Source organism: Trematomus bernacchii, unplaced genomic scaffold (assembly GCF_902827165.1).
Source record: "Trematomus bernacchii unplaced genomic scaffold, fTreBer1.1, whole genome shotgun sequence".
NCBI classification, from domain to species: domain Eukaryota; kingdom Metazoa; phylum Chordata; class Actinopteri; order Perciformes; family Nototheniidae; genus Trematomus; species Trematomus bernacchii.
The window spans coordinates 794,436-807,498 of NW_022987797.1; the positions used below are offsets into that span (position 1 = coordinate 794,436).

Genomic DNA, 13,063 nt, shown 5'->3' on the forward strand with positions numbered 1-13,063 from the left:
AAAGGTTGCAGGCGCTCCATGAAGACCAAAGGGTAGTACAGTGTAGTGAAACAAACCCATTCCTGGAATCTGAAAAGCTGTATACTCTTTGCAGGCTGGTTCAAGAGGCACCTGCCAGTAACCTTTACAGAGGTCTAAAGCTGTGATGTACTTAGCTTTCCCCAACTTCTCCAGTAGCTCGTCAATCCGTGGCATAGGGTATGAATCAAAACAGGAAATGCTGTTCAGCTTCCTCATGTCCGAGCAGAACCGAGGTTCAGTGGTGTTTTTCTTAGGAACAAGCACTATAGGATTTGACCACTCACTTCTAGATGGTTCAATGACTCCCATGTCCAACATCAACTCTACCTCCTTTCTCAGTGGTTCCATCATTCTTTCAGGAATTCTGTAAGGCCTCAGGCGAACAGGTTTAGTGTCCTTCAGTACAATGTTATGCTTTATCACATCAGTGCGTCCAGGTTTTTCTGAGAACAATGCTGGGAAGGATTGTTTAAGCTCACCCAGTTGATGCCACTGATCCAAACTCAGATGCTCCGGAGGGGCCTGGGGTTTACACTTCTCTCTGTGCGGCACCATGTCAGCCCCCTCTGCTTCCCACACATCCTCCTCTTCCAGCTGGACATCTTGGATCATCAGAACATGTTCTCCACCTGCCTTCTGGTTTTTCCTGTCATGATATTCTTTTAAAAGGTTTACATGCAACAACTGTTTGCACTTTCTTTTATCAGCACAGAGAATTTCATAGGTCACAGGGCCTGCCTTTCGGGTTACTGTATAAGGGCCTTGCCACTTGGCTAGTAACTTACTTGGGCCGGTCGGGAGCAGTATCAAGACTTTCTGGCCAGCTTTCAGCTCTCTTTCACGAGCACGTTTGTCGTACCACACCTTCTGCTTACGTTGAGCTTCATGCATGTGTTCTTTGACCGTTTCTCTGTAACTGTCCAGTTTGTCTCTCATCTGCAGAATGTAGGAGATGATACTGTTGGTTGTTGTTGCCACTGCCTCACCAGCCACCCAGTTCTCCTTCAGCACGTCCAAAGGGCCTCTGACCTGTCTGCCATATAATAACTCAAAAGGGGAGAAACCCGTTGAAGCCTGTGGCACTTCTCTGTATGCAAACAAAAGGAACGGCAACCATTTATCCCAATCTTTGCCAGTATCATCAATACATTTTCTCAACATTTGTTTCAGTGTACCATTAAAACGTTCTACGAGACCATCAGTTTCAGGGTGGTATGGAGTTGTTCTGATCCCTTTAACACCAAGTTGTGAGTACAGTGACTTCATCAGATGGGACATAAAGTTTGTACCTTGATCTGTTAAGATCTCTTTAGGGATGCCAACTCTAGAGAATAGCTCTACCAAACACCGCACTATATGTTTGACCTGCATGGAACGCAGTGGATAGACATCTGGATATCTGGTGGCGTAGTCACAAATAACCAGGGCAAACCTGTGACCCTTGCTACTCTTTGGCAGAGGACCAATTATATCCATGGCTATTCTTTCATAAGGTACACTCATTATTGGTAATGCTTGTAGAGGGGCTCTGTTTGAAAGTTTGTTAGGAGCTACAACCTGACACTCATGGCACGTTTTACAGTAATCAATTACCTCTCTGTATAATCCTGGCCAATAGAAACGCTGAGCAATGCGATCATAAGTTTTTGCCTGTCCCAGATGCCCAGCCCATGGCACAGTATGACCCACATGCAGGATTATTTGGCGAAACTCTTTTGGAATGACTAGCCTAGGTTTCTCTCTGTCTGCCAAATACAAAAGATTGTCTTTTATGATGAAAGGATCCCCAATTAGATTTTTCAGCCCCCCTGTGGTTGCATCTTCATCCCCATCTACTTTGCATGCTTTTGCAAATAGAGTTTTTAGAGATGGGTCATTCTCCTGACTCTCTGAAGTTATCTGGGATTTGCCATTGGGGCTCGATGAGGGGAGTTACAGGGAGAGTATGCTCAGGGCATTTAGCCTTATCGTGATTTCTGTTTTTCTCTTGACGGCGCTGCCGCCTTGTTTTCTTAAGCTTACCACCCCCTTCACATAAATCATCATCTGCATCTGGTAAAGGTTCTAACCCCTTAGCCATAGAGCGCGTAGCTACATAGGAGTACGCGAGTGAGTTTTGCTGTACCAAGTGGTCTAAGATTGGCAAATCATCCCCAAGGATCACGTCATAAGCTAGGTGCTCTAACACACCAACAGTTAGCACAAAGGCTTGTCCTTCAACCACAATGGTAACATCCGTAGTTGGGTAATCCTTTTTACATCCATGAACACAGGTGATATTTACACTGCCATCACAATCAGTTATTGCATTGCCAAGTAAGCTGGACTTCACCAAGGTTTGTGAACTACCAGTGTCAGCTAGGGCTTTCACTGCTTGACCATTTACGGTGACAACTACCACATGTCTATGTGGAACAATTCCACTATCAGTTACATTAGCATGGTCATCACTTTCTGCACGGGGTACTGAACACAGCTCAACCGACTTAGACTTTCTTACTGGACACAATGAAGCCTTGTGTCCAGGTTGCTGACAATAGTAACATATAAAGTTTGTTTTTAAGTTTGCATATGCAGGTTTCTTACCAACCCCAGTGTCCATGCTCTCAACAGCTGGCCAACTGTGAGGTTTGCCCTCCCCATACCTTGGCTTCCCAACAGTCACTCTTTTCTTTGAAGGTTCCCTGTGGGCCGCTGCATACCGTTCTGCCAGATCTGCTGCTTCTTCTCCTGTCTGGGGATTGTGCTCCTTGACCCAGGTGCGGACGTCTGGATGAAGCACACGGAGGTACTGCTCCAAAACGATGGTTTCTCCCATCTCCTCCTTAGTACGGCTGCTCGGTCTCATCCATCTTTTGTAAAGCCCCTTAATACGGTTGTAGGTTTCTCTTACAGTCTCTCCCACCGGCAAAATGGTGCTCCGGAATCGCTGTCTGTAAGTCTCTTCAGTAACATTAAACTTCATTAACACTGCTGCTTTAATGGCGTCATAAGACTCGGACTGTTCCTCATCCATTCCAGCATAGGCCTCAAGAGCTCTTCCTGTCAACAAGGTTACTACTCTGGGTGCCCACTCAAATGGCTGCCACCCCCATGTTCTGGCCATCCGTTCAAACCGAACAAAAAAACTTTCTGGGTCTTCACCTTCTTTGAACTCAGGTATTCTTGGCTCACTTACATAGGGCCTTGCTGTCCGGATTGGTGGATCATTATCCTGCAGAGGCTGGATAGGCCAATCTGATAAGGAGACAGGCCTGCTAGTTTGCAGTGGATTGAATTTTCCATGTGGCCCAGCTTTTAGCAGGTGTGTTGAGGTTTCAGCTTGTAGCCTTGGATTATCAGGACGTATTGAATAGGGATACTGTTGAACAGGGTGCTCATAGTGTACTTCTGAGTCCCGCATTGACTTTGAAACCATGTCACCTCTTAATTGTTTAATCTGTTCAAAAAGTATTGTCTCAGTCTGCTTAGACCTGTGCACAAACTCTCTAATTTCTTCCATGAAGCTTACTGTAGAGAGTTCCCCACCTCCAGTATGGGCTGTAAACACTTTGGGGCGAACCACCGGCTCTTCCTCATCTTCTTCACTTTCAGTTGCCCCGGCTCCCTCAAGTGGTGCCTCTTCTTCCATTGTCCCGTGTCTTTTTTCTTCCTCCGTGTCTGGCAAGGCTGTGGCCCTTGTCTGACGACCTTTTCCACGTACACCTTTCATTTAGTCAGTCTGTCCTCAAAGACTCCTCACAGGCGTTTAAAAGATCCCACCACTGCCACCAATTGTTACAAAGTGAGGTGCAGGTGAAAGAACGATACGTGGAAAGAGGGTTTTCTTGCAAAAATAGACAGGCATTTTATTCTCAGCCTTCCACATTATTCCACAGAAACAAAAACTGCATGCCTGGTGCTGCGTTCACCAGCAAGGAACAAACACCAAATGCCCCCTCCCCTCTCTTCCCAACCACATTTATAGGAGACTGCCCGCCTTCCCAATCCAACCTGGCCAATCAGGTCATGGTTCTGAAAGCGGACTGAAGGGTTAAATACAAAATTAAACACTGTGGTCTACATTTAATACAATCCTAAAGGCTTAAGTAAATTCATAATTGCATCAACATAAACATTGTACCTTCAGAAACAACAAGTTCTGCTTAAAACGGATAGTTTTTAACCTAATTGACACTCATAAAATCACTCATTTCCTGACCAATCACGTCCAAGACTCCGCCTACTCATACGGCACACATAAGGAGTACTTTGGAGGCGTGCTCCCCCTTTGAGCAGTGACACAAAATGGCTTCCAGGTCTGAACAAAGGAAATGGTGATTACTTTGTGATTGTGTGTTTTACAGACTGACAAATTAATCTAGATGCCCTTTACTAGTTTTTCTATGTAAACTGTTTTTATAACTTTAACTGAAATAAAGACAACTCTGAAGAAACATGTACTACCTTTCTTAACAAACAAATTGTTAAGCCAAAATGTTAGTGAGGGAGTGTGTGCGCTTCATCACAGTAGTATATACACGTTCTCCTGGCGAGACCTCAAATCATCTTCGTAATATCTATCAAACTATAGTTCCTACACATCCACTGGACCTGGATTTTAAAAGTACAATATACACTTCTCGCTAGAAATCTAATCAAAAAGCATTTTAATGGCCAAACTATTCTACAATTTAGGATTTTCCAGAGAGGGTTATTTGTGAATATACGACCCTCCGGAGCGTTTGCAATCAACGGGAGCATCAGCCCATATGCCGCAAATTGTTGTTTCTTACACGACCACTAGAGGTGCTAAACTTTCAAACGTGACTATAGGTCGTAATAAGCTGCTGAACAATCAACCTATTTGGTCTTTTTTTGGAGGAGGACAGGCTGTTAAGAATCCATCTCAATCAAGAGACATGTCAAAAATAATAACACTTATCAATTCAAATTACTTATAAATAATAAATTGAACTTGAAAAATATTTTTATTAGGAAATGTGTCCCACAAACATCAAACAAATTATAGTTATATTATAACAATGCATGGCAAAAGGGTACAGAAAGTTTACTCTTGCTGCCAAGGCCTCATATTCCATTTGACAATGTTGAAATGTATGGGAAAAATGTCCAAGTTGAAGATCACTCTGCAGATCCATTCAATAAAACTACTTTCTAATTCTTGTTTCACCTCCAGTGTTACTCTATCATCCAGCAGACCACTTCATTTGAAAGTGAGCAGGATGTCTGGAGCACTCATTCAACAGGATTTGATTATGCAAATTAGTTTTAGGAACTAGCTTTGTGTTTTTCATTTGTGGGATGTGTGTGTGTGCGTGTGTGTGTGCGTGTGCGTGTGCGTGTCTAAGGTTTAAGTATGTGACATGCTCCTAAATGTGAATAGAATTTAAGGGCCCATGTCATGGCCATTTCCACTGATCATAATTACATTGTTGAGGTATACTAAAATAGATTTATACTGTGCAATTTTCCAAACTCACATTGGTTTCGCATACAGCATCTCTGTAAAGTATGTGTATTCAGCAGTATTCACTCTCTCCACTAAACGACTCGTTGGAGCTCATGCCCCCCCCTCCCTGTGAGCCTAGTGTGCTCCGATTGGTCAGCTCGGCCACTCTGTTCTGATTAGTCAACCACCAGAGAGGCTCCGCCCATGTCTAACAGTGCTTTTTTCGGCTCGCTCTCAGCGGAACATCAGTCTTATAATGGCGTCGGTACAGCCGTATATTTTATACGCTAACTAACCGAACTGTACCTACAACTGTTGTTATAGAAGAGTACGTTATTTTTACCTGTAATAAACTACTACTGTTTGATGAGAAATCAAATCATGGTTTGCTATATATGAATGATATGTTATAGGAGCAAATCATTCAGGGAAGAAAGGATAGGCCTACTAAGTATTTCCATCAAATTTATTTTTAGAAATGTACAAAATGAACATAAATATACATATATACACGGTATATCATCCATTCCTCCCCGTTGTCGGCATCTTGCCTATCGCAGCAGGGGCTTTTTAGGACGAGGCCTCAGTGTGGTAGTCCCGTCCCCGTCATGTATTTTCCGCCAGGATCTGGCTGGACGAAATCAAATGCAAATCACAAAATATTTGAGAAACTTAGTTGTTTTAGATTCATTAGTAGTAGTTGTGGTAGGAGTGTGGATCTATCTAATCGATCTATCTAATCAACACAGTAAGCTTGCCAGCTAATATGCTAACCTAGCTATCTTGTTTACCTTGTTAGCAAACACGATATGAACGTTAGCTCGGAGGAACGGCAACTATAATGGAGTGTAATAAAACTACTATGAACAAAAGCTAGTGGTTCATATTAGGCTAGCAATAACGTGTTTATAATTGCAATCTTATACGGGTAGTCTGCTACGTTCGGTCATTCATTGTAACTGGCATGAATACAATGTTTCCCGCTAGCATGTATAGCTAGCCTCGTTAGCTATACATGCTATCAGCGTCGGAGGAAAGCCAACTGTAATGTACCGTCCTTTGGGGGTCTGTGAGCGGGCAAAGAGAGGGGATTTCCCCGTTGTCTCTGCTGGAAGTGTGAAATAAACAGAGTCCCCATTTCAGGGACACCTCTTGGAGGTCTCTAGGCCGTCCTTTGGGGGTCTGTAAGCGGGCAAAGAGAGGGGATTTCCCCGTTGTCTCTGCTGGAAGTGTGAAATAAACGTAGTTGTTTGATATTCGTCAGCTTGCCAGCTGGATTACAATGCTAGTTGTTCAGTTGTTCAATATGCTATACTATACTATGAACAACAGATAGTGGTTCATATTAGGCTATCAAGCACATGTTTACAATTGCAATCTTATATGGGTAGTCTGCTACATTCAATGTAGCTGGCATAAAAACAATGTTTTTCCGAGCAAACTCATGTCTAGCTCTTAGTAGCCTTGTTGTTTAGCTCGGTAGCATACACGCTCGGAACGCCAGCTATAATGGAGTATACTGTCTATGAGTATTTCGTGTGTGAATGCAGACATTCTCCTGCTATGAGATACATGTATGTAAGGCCATCTGCTGATATTAGAGTTGATATGGAAACGCTAGCAACTTAGTTAGCACAGTTAGCACTGGCTTTGCAGTCCGAAACATGTTTACACATTTAAACAGTCGTGGTAGATACCTTGTTTGATAAATACACAAATAACAATGCAAACTTACAGGTTGTATACCCAAATCTTCCCCTGCTCCAAACGATCCAAACAAACTAGGAATAGCATCGTCCTTCAGTTTCAAATGCTGTGCATATCCGGCCTCAAACTGGGCAATGTTTTGGAAGCTTTCGTCTGTGAAATGCCGCGCACACAGTAACGTTCTTCGAACCTCTGAAGGAACAGTGTTAAAAAGACATTTCAACCACTGACTTCGTCGTGGTTCTTCCGTCGGTAGGACAAACAGCTCAGATTTCTCCTCACATTTCAGGAAATAGGTCCTTGGCATTGGCATGACTGGATCGATTGTGAACTGAACCAGAGCTTCCAACAGTAAATGTTAGGCTGGCAGAGGGTGCGGCCAGCGCCGCTGGGTGTGGCCATAGCTCTTCGGGATTGGTCCATTTCGTTCCGGGTACCGCATGACATCATGCCGTACCCGGAACTAAATGGAAGACTCAAATGGGCAGTGACGTATCTCCAACGAGGCGTTTTGGGGAGGTATTTTCTGTGTTAGAGTTTTACTCGCTACATGGTGTACTTTGAGGGTTTTAACTCTGCACACCGTTTACATGCATAAAAACCTTCATAACACACAAGGGGACGGGTAATAACCGGAAAAGCATGACATGGGCCCTTTAAAACAATAACACTTCATTCATTTATCAGAACATTCACATGTTGTTGAAAGAGTTCAAGAGTGGACCCTGGGATTTTATATGACAGTGATCCATTAATGATGGAACGCTTTTTTAATTATTGGAGGCAATAGCATGTGCTTTAATAATTCCAGTCTTAACGTGTCATTTCAAACAAGTACTTTTGGAATGACACGTATGCCAACCACTGGGAGAATCAAACACATTTTGGAATGGACTATTTGAATCCTGGGTCATAAAAAATGTCATGGTCGTAACATTTTTTGATAAACAGCGAATGGGTTGTATTTGGAAGAAATAAAATATACTTTTTCTTTTTAATGAGAAAAAAAGTTGAACTCTTGCTTGTGGTGTGGTTTTCAAAAATGGATTGAATGCTGGAATGGGAAGAGTGCAGCAGCATGTTGGGCAACGTAAGGCTGTGTCAACATAGCGCTTCTTTCTGTTTTCAATTCGTTTTAGTGAGAGAACAGAGAGCAGAGTCTTTTGCAGTCACCTTGACAAAAAGCGCAGCTCCCAGCGTCTTTTTTGTGCAACCGCTGCAAGTGGATTAAATAGAAAAATATTTCAACTTTTCAAAAAAGCGCTGGTGGCGTCACTTTTCTGTTTATATGAATACTTCAGAGGTGCAAAAGTACAAATTGTATTGGCTGTGCCAACACTTTAAACCACTGAGGTGTCGCTTTGTTTGAGTAAATGACGGACACTTTGACTTGCCTTGTGTACGATACGACAAGTTCATACAACTGCCACTGAAAAATCTGGATCAGCTCCGTTGTTCGCCGGTTTTTAGAGATTTGGGTACGGAGGAAAAGACAGAGGGTTGTATTTTTTGACACTTTGTGAGTTCCCTGACACACCGGGGACACATATTTATGTATAAAAGACTAAACAAGATTAAACAAATACCGCTTCAGTTCATTATATTGAAAGGTTTATCAAACCATATGTCTGTTTTGCCCCTTTCTCTACTTAATATGAGATATTATTACAGTTTCACAATGCATTGAAACTGACAGCAGCCGCTCTGCTGCTTTGGCCTGTGAAACTCATCTACCAGTTTCCTGGGTAACTCTGGCCCAATTTCAAACCACACCCTACCCACTCCCCCTCCGTGATGGAGTGAACTCCGTCTGTAGTCACACTCGCAGCTTAACGAGGCTCCCTTCTTACAGGTGGAGGGTGTAAATACAGCAGCAAGCTTTGGGACGAACTCCCCTCTCTCCGGCAGAAACAGGAAATGCCATAATTTTCTTAACAACGGTTTAAAATCAGCATCTCTTGGATTAAAAATAACAAAAATAAAACTCTAAAAATCTTTTATGGCATATATTTTTTGTAAACATATTTTCGTTTTAAAATCTGATGTTTATAAGCTGCTTAGTTTTAGCAAAAGTCCATGTAAATATACACAACTTCTACCGTTTTCTAGACTGGACATGAGTAAATTATCCTAAATTCAAACAAATACGAGGTAACCATGAAGTTGTTAACATCTGTATGAAGATATTAAATAGCTCTTGTTGTGCAGTTTATCAATTAATGTTTCCACGGAACTGTTAGTAAACAGCTTGTTTCATGACGGACACACACAGCGTTGAGTCCGGTCAGGTAGGGCAGCAGGTGAAGTCAGGACTGATGCAGACTCGCTGTTTGAGGGCTTAATAACCCACTCCCCCTCCACACTCGTTGGTTTGGAACAGCACTTAATGTGGCGGACCCTCCGCGCGAACACGCAAACGGAAGGGTAGTGTGTAGCAGCGACGTGCAGTCAGTGGAGGCAGGGGAGGCAGAGCCTCACCTGTCATACTCCAATGTAACGGAAAAACAATTAAAGAAAAACTAAATAATAATAATAAAGGAGTTGTGGACCTCAAGCTTCCAGAGCAATAGGAGCACCCTGCCAAACGCATGAGTGCAGCCCAGATGTGAAGGCCATCCAGGATTTGGGCCCCCCCAGAGGAAATCAGCGTCATTATTGGCAGGCCATAGATGTATATTTAGAGGACCTATTTCAAATGTAAGCAGATGTGAAGAAAATAAACGTAATGTGTGTGAACGTGAGATAATATAACAGCATGTCAGAATAAAGGCAGGTCTTTGAACTAACTGTGTGTGTGTGTGTGTGTGTGTGTGTGTGTGTGTGTGTGTGTGTGTGTGTGTGTGTGTGTGTGTGTGTGTGTGTGTGTGTGTGTGTGTGTGTGTGAATTATAATTGTTTGCCCGTACTGCAGTGCAAAAGGAAACATGAGGAAATTCACCAAACCAAATTGACCTCTCAGGATTACTATCACTAATTTTGTATTTTTAATGTCAATTCAATTTTTCATTTTCAGGATATTTTTTTATGGAGAAATTGTTAGTCATAGAAAGAATATAGTGTAGTAGACAGTAGAATAGATGCTGGAGTAATGGTCACAGGGTCAACAAAACTATCCTCTGTGAACCATTACAAAAGTTGTGTACCTGCAATAAATCGCGAATAAACAGGGAAAATATCACCATAATACTTCACTTTCCACAGAAAAAATGTATGGTAATGTAGGAGAGAAACAGGACTGAAACTTCACATAAGGCAACACAGTAAGTGGTGATAACATTAAATAAATTATACCATATAGAGTCATATACATTTGGAAAGATGTACTATGGTGGAAAAGCTAAAAAAAGCTAATGTTAGTCACATGACATCACTAAGCTAAAGGTGGCTAATGTTCTTCATCATGACGTTTAGTAGTCTCATTTAGGTGCTTGTTACCCCTAGATTCCACCGGGTCCGTCTGCGTCGCGTTACGGCTGCGCCGCGGTTTTGGTCCGGCCTCCTCCGGCGTCATACCCTACCAGGCGCGTTTCAGAAGCATTTCAGAAGCGGAGTGTCTTGCCTGCCGGCTCGCAGTTTTTGTTGATTTGGGCATATTTCCTGGACAGGCTACTTTGTACAGACAAAGTTAATAATAACTGTAATATTCCAGTTATAAACAACATGAATCAAAGATGTGTTGCTGTATTTTAGTGGTAAAAAAATGCATTCATCATCATAATTATTCTATATATATAATTTACACAGTGCCTGTAAACCGGAGGAGAACGCTGGCATTTCTCCTCCTACTTGAAAGACTACGGAGGGATAGGGTCTGCAAAATTAGTTTGTGTGTGTGCTATATATGCTCTGAACGTTCCACTTCCTGCCTGCCCGACATTATGTTACGGCTGCGTCGCATCAAAAATAGGATTCATCCTAATTTTAGAGGAGCCCTGCGCCGAGACGCTTCTGGGACGCTTCTGAGCCGTAACGCGCCGCGTGTGGTGGAATAGCACCTATTGACTAGAGTGGCCGAGATCGCCGTGAGCGCCGCGGCGCAGCTGTGAGCGCCGCGGCGCAGCCGTAACGCGGCCGTAACACGGCCGTATTGCGGCCGTAACGCGGCCGTAACGCGCCGCAGACGGACCCGGTGGAATCTAGGGGTTAGAAACCGCCATTTATAGTAAGTTCACATTAACCAGTGGGGTGTTGTATTTTAGGACCTAGAACAAAATGCAAACATCTCTTCAGCTTGTGTTTTTGGACTCATTCCTGCACCATTATATTAAACCTTATAGCTCCATGGAACGAGTATGAATAGTGCCTTAAGCCCTTATAGACATAATAATAGAAACACTCATAGAATAACACTGAAATAAACAGTAGGCTATTCCAGACTGTGGCAGACAGACAATGAATTGTACATGTGTTCATTGCATTAAAATGGATAGCATTACACTGTAGGGTGTTCCTACATTTATTAGGCCCATCTAAAATATATTATGGTGGAATGAAAGTTAATAAACACATGGTGTTTAAGCTGTTCCTGCATACTGTATCGATTTAAACGTGTATTCTTTCACTTCAAATGTTGAGTGAGGCTCAGCTACTGCTGTTTCTCAGCATGGTCGATCAGCAGCATGGCCTCAAACTGTGTTCCTTTATTTCCTGGGCCGCGTGCGCACCAGCGCATGCTCACAGGCACGCGCGTAGTGTGGATGGGCGGGTGTAAGGTAGCATGAGCGCCGCTGAGAAAACGAGTGTGTGCCTTGAGAGTCAGTTAAGCAAACCAACCATCGTGAAATGGGTTTGGGGGGGGGACTACCCCTTAGTGCTGCCTTCAGGTGCTTCTCGTAAATCTCCCCTTCATACTTTTGAATCTGAAAACACTGCTGTATCACTTGGCGGAGCCTTTAATTGCCTATGGTAGGCAGTTTATGATAAATGGAACCGGATACAGAGCTGCTCTGTGGAAGAATGAGGAAGAGAAACGGTGCGCGGATGCATTTAAGAGTTGGTCCGGTGATTCGGAGAGATGCCCGGTGGTTCGCATCACTTTCAACCCAACTCGCTGCTCCGCTCGTGTAACGGCGCACTTGATAGGACTCAGAGGCGGGTCCTAACAGCGTCACACTGCTCTCCTGTTGCTCTGAGAGGAGGCAGGCCGGTGTTTTTCCACTGTCTCATGTCCCCCCGTTTGGAGAGACAAAGGTCAGAAAGAGAGGCTTATAAACACGCTAACATATAGGCTCCCGACACGCTCAGCCCTCAGTCGCTCTCAGAGACACAGGAGGACACGGACAAGACGAAACCTACAAGGGACTGCTCAAAGGACATTAAAAGGACAAAATAACAAACAGAGCAGGTAACGTAAACACATTACATCCTCGTTGAACACCTCTCAAGCCGGGTTCTTATTCATTTTATTATATTTTGTATTATGATTAGAATTTAAATGCGTTTATTTGTGTCTGTGTTGAGTTTGAATTACATATTTTTGGCAAATAATGGTTTAGGGAGATATTTGCATATGTGGACTGACAATTCAATTAGCAGTGTTATTAATTCGATTGTATTTATGGATGTTTTCACTGGTGGCAGTGTGTGCGCAGGTGGTGAATAAAGGTGGGGAAGCTCCGATGTGCATTTAGATACCTGCTCTCTATGGATTTCTTAATAAATTAAACCTTATTTTGCTTTTACTTTTATTTAACGTATTCTGTATGTTAAGTGATGTCTAATGCCCACATGCTTGAGTTAAACGCTTTTATGGGATATTGCATTTTCTATTTCCTTATTATTTCTTTATTTTCCGTCTTGTTTGTCGAGCGGACCATTTTTTGGAGCTTTTCAAATCTTTTTTCTCCACAGTCATACAGTATTTGTCTAATTTTCCCGTCAGCAT

At 42.9% G+C, this 13,063-nt stretch overlaps 1 protein-coding gene across 2 annotated transcripts in view; it reads left to right on the forward strand.

Annotated features, from left to right (window-relative positions):
- The first annotated feature begins 11,980 nt into the window (after positions 1 to 11,980).
- The window catches only part of LOC117497875 (sodium- and chloride-dependent taurine transporter-like), a 42,816-nt gene continuing 41,733 nt past the window's right edge, over positions 11,981 to 13,063 (forward strand). The window contains exon 1 of one of the 2 annotated variants that reach the window (XM_034149908.1): positions 11,981 to 12,523. The gene's annotated coding sequence lies outside the window, so the exon portion shown is untranslated. The remainder of the gene's footprint in view (positions 12,524 to 13,063) is intronic. The other variant, XM_034149907.1, reaches the window with a different exon arrangement.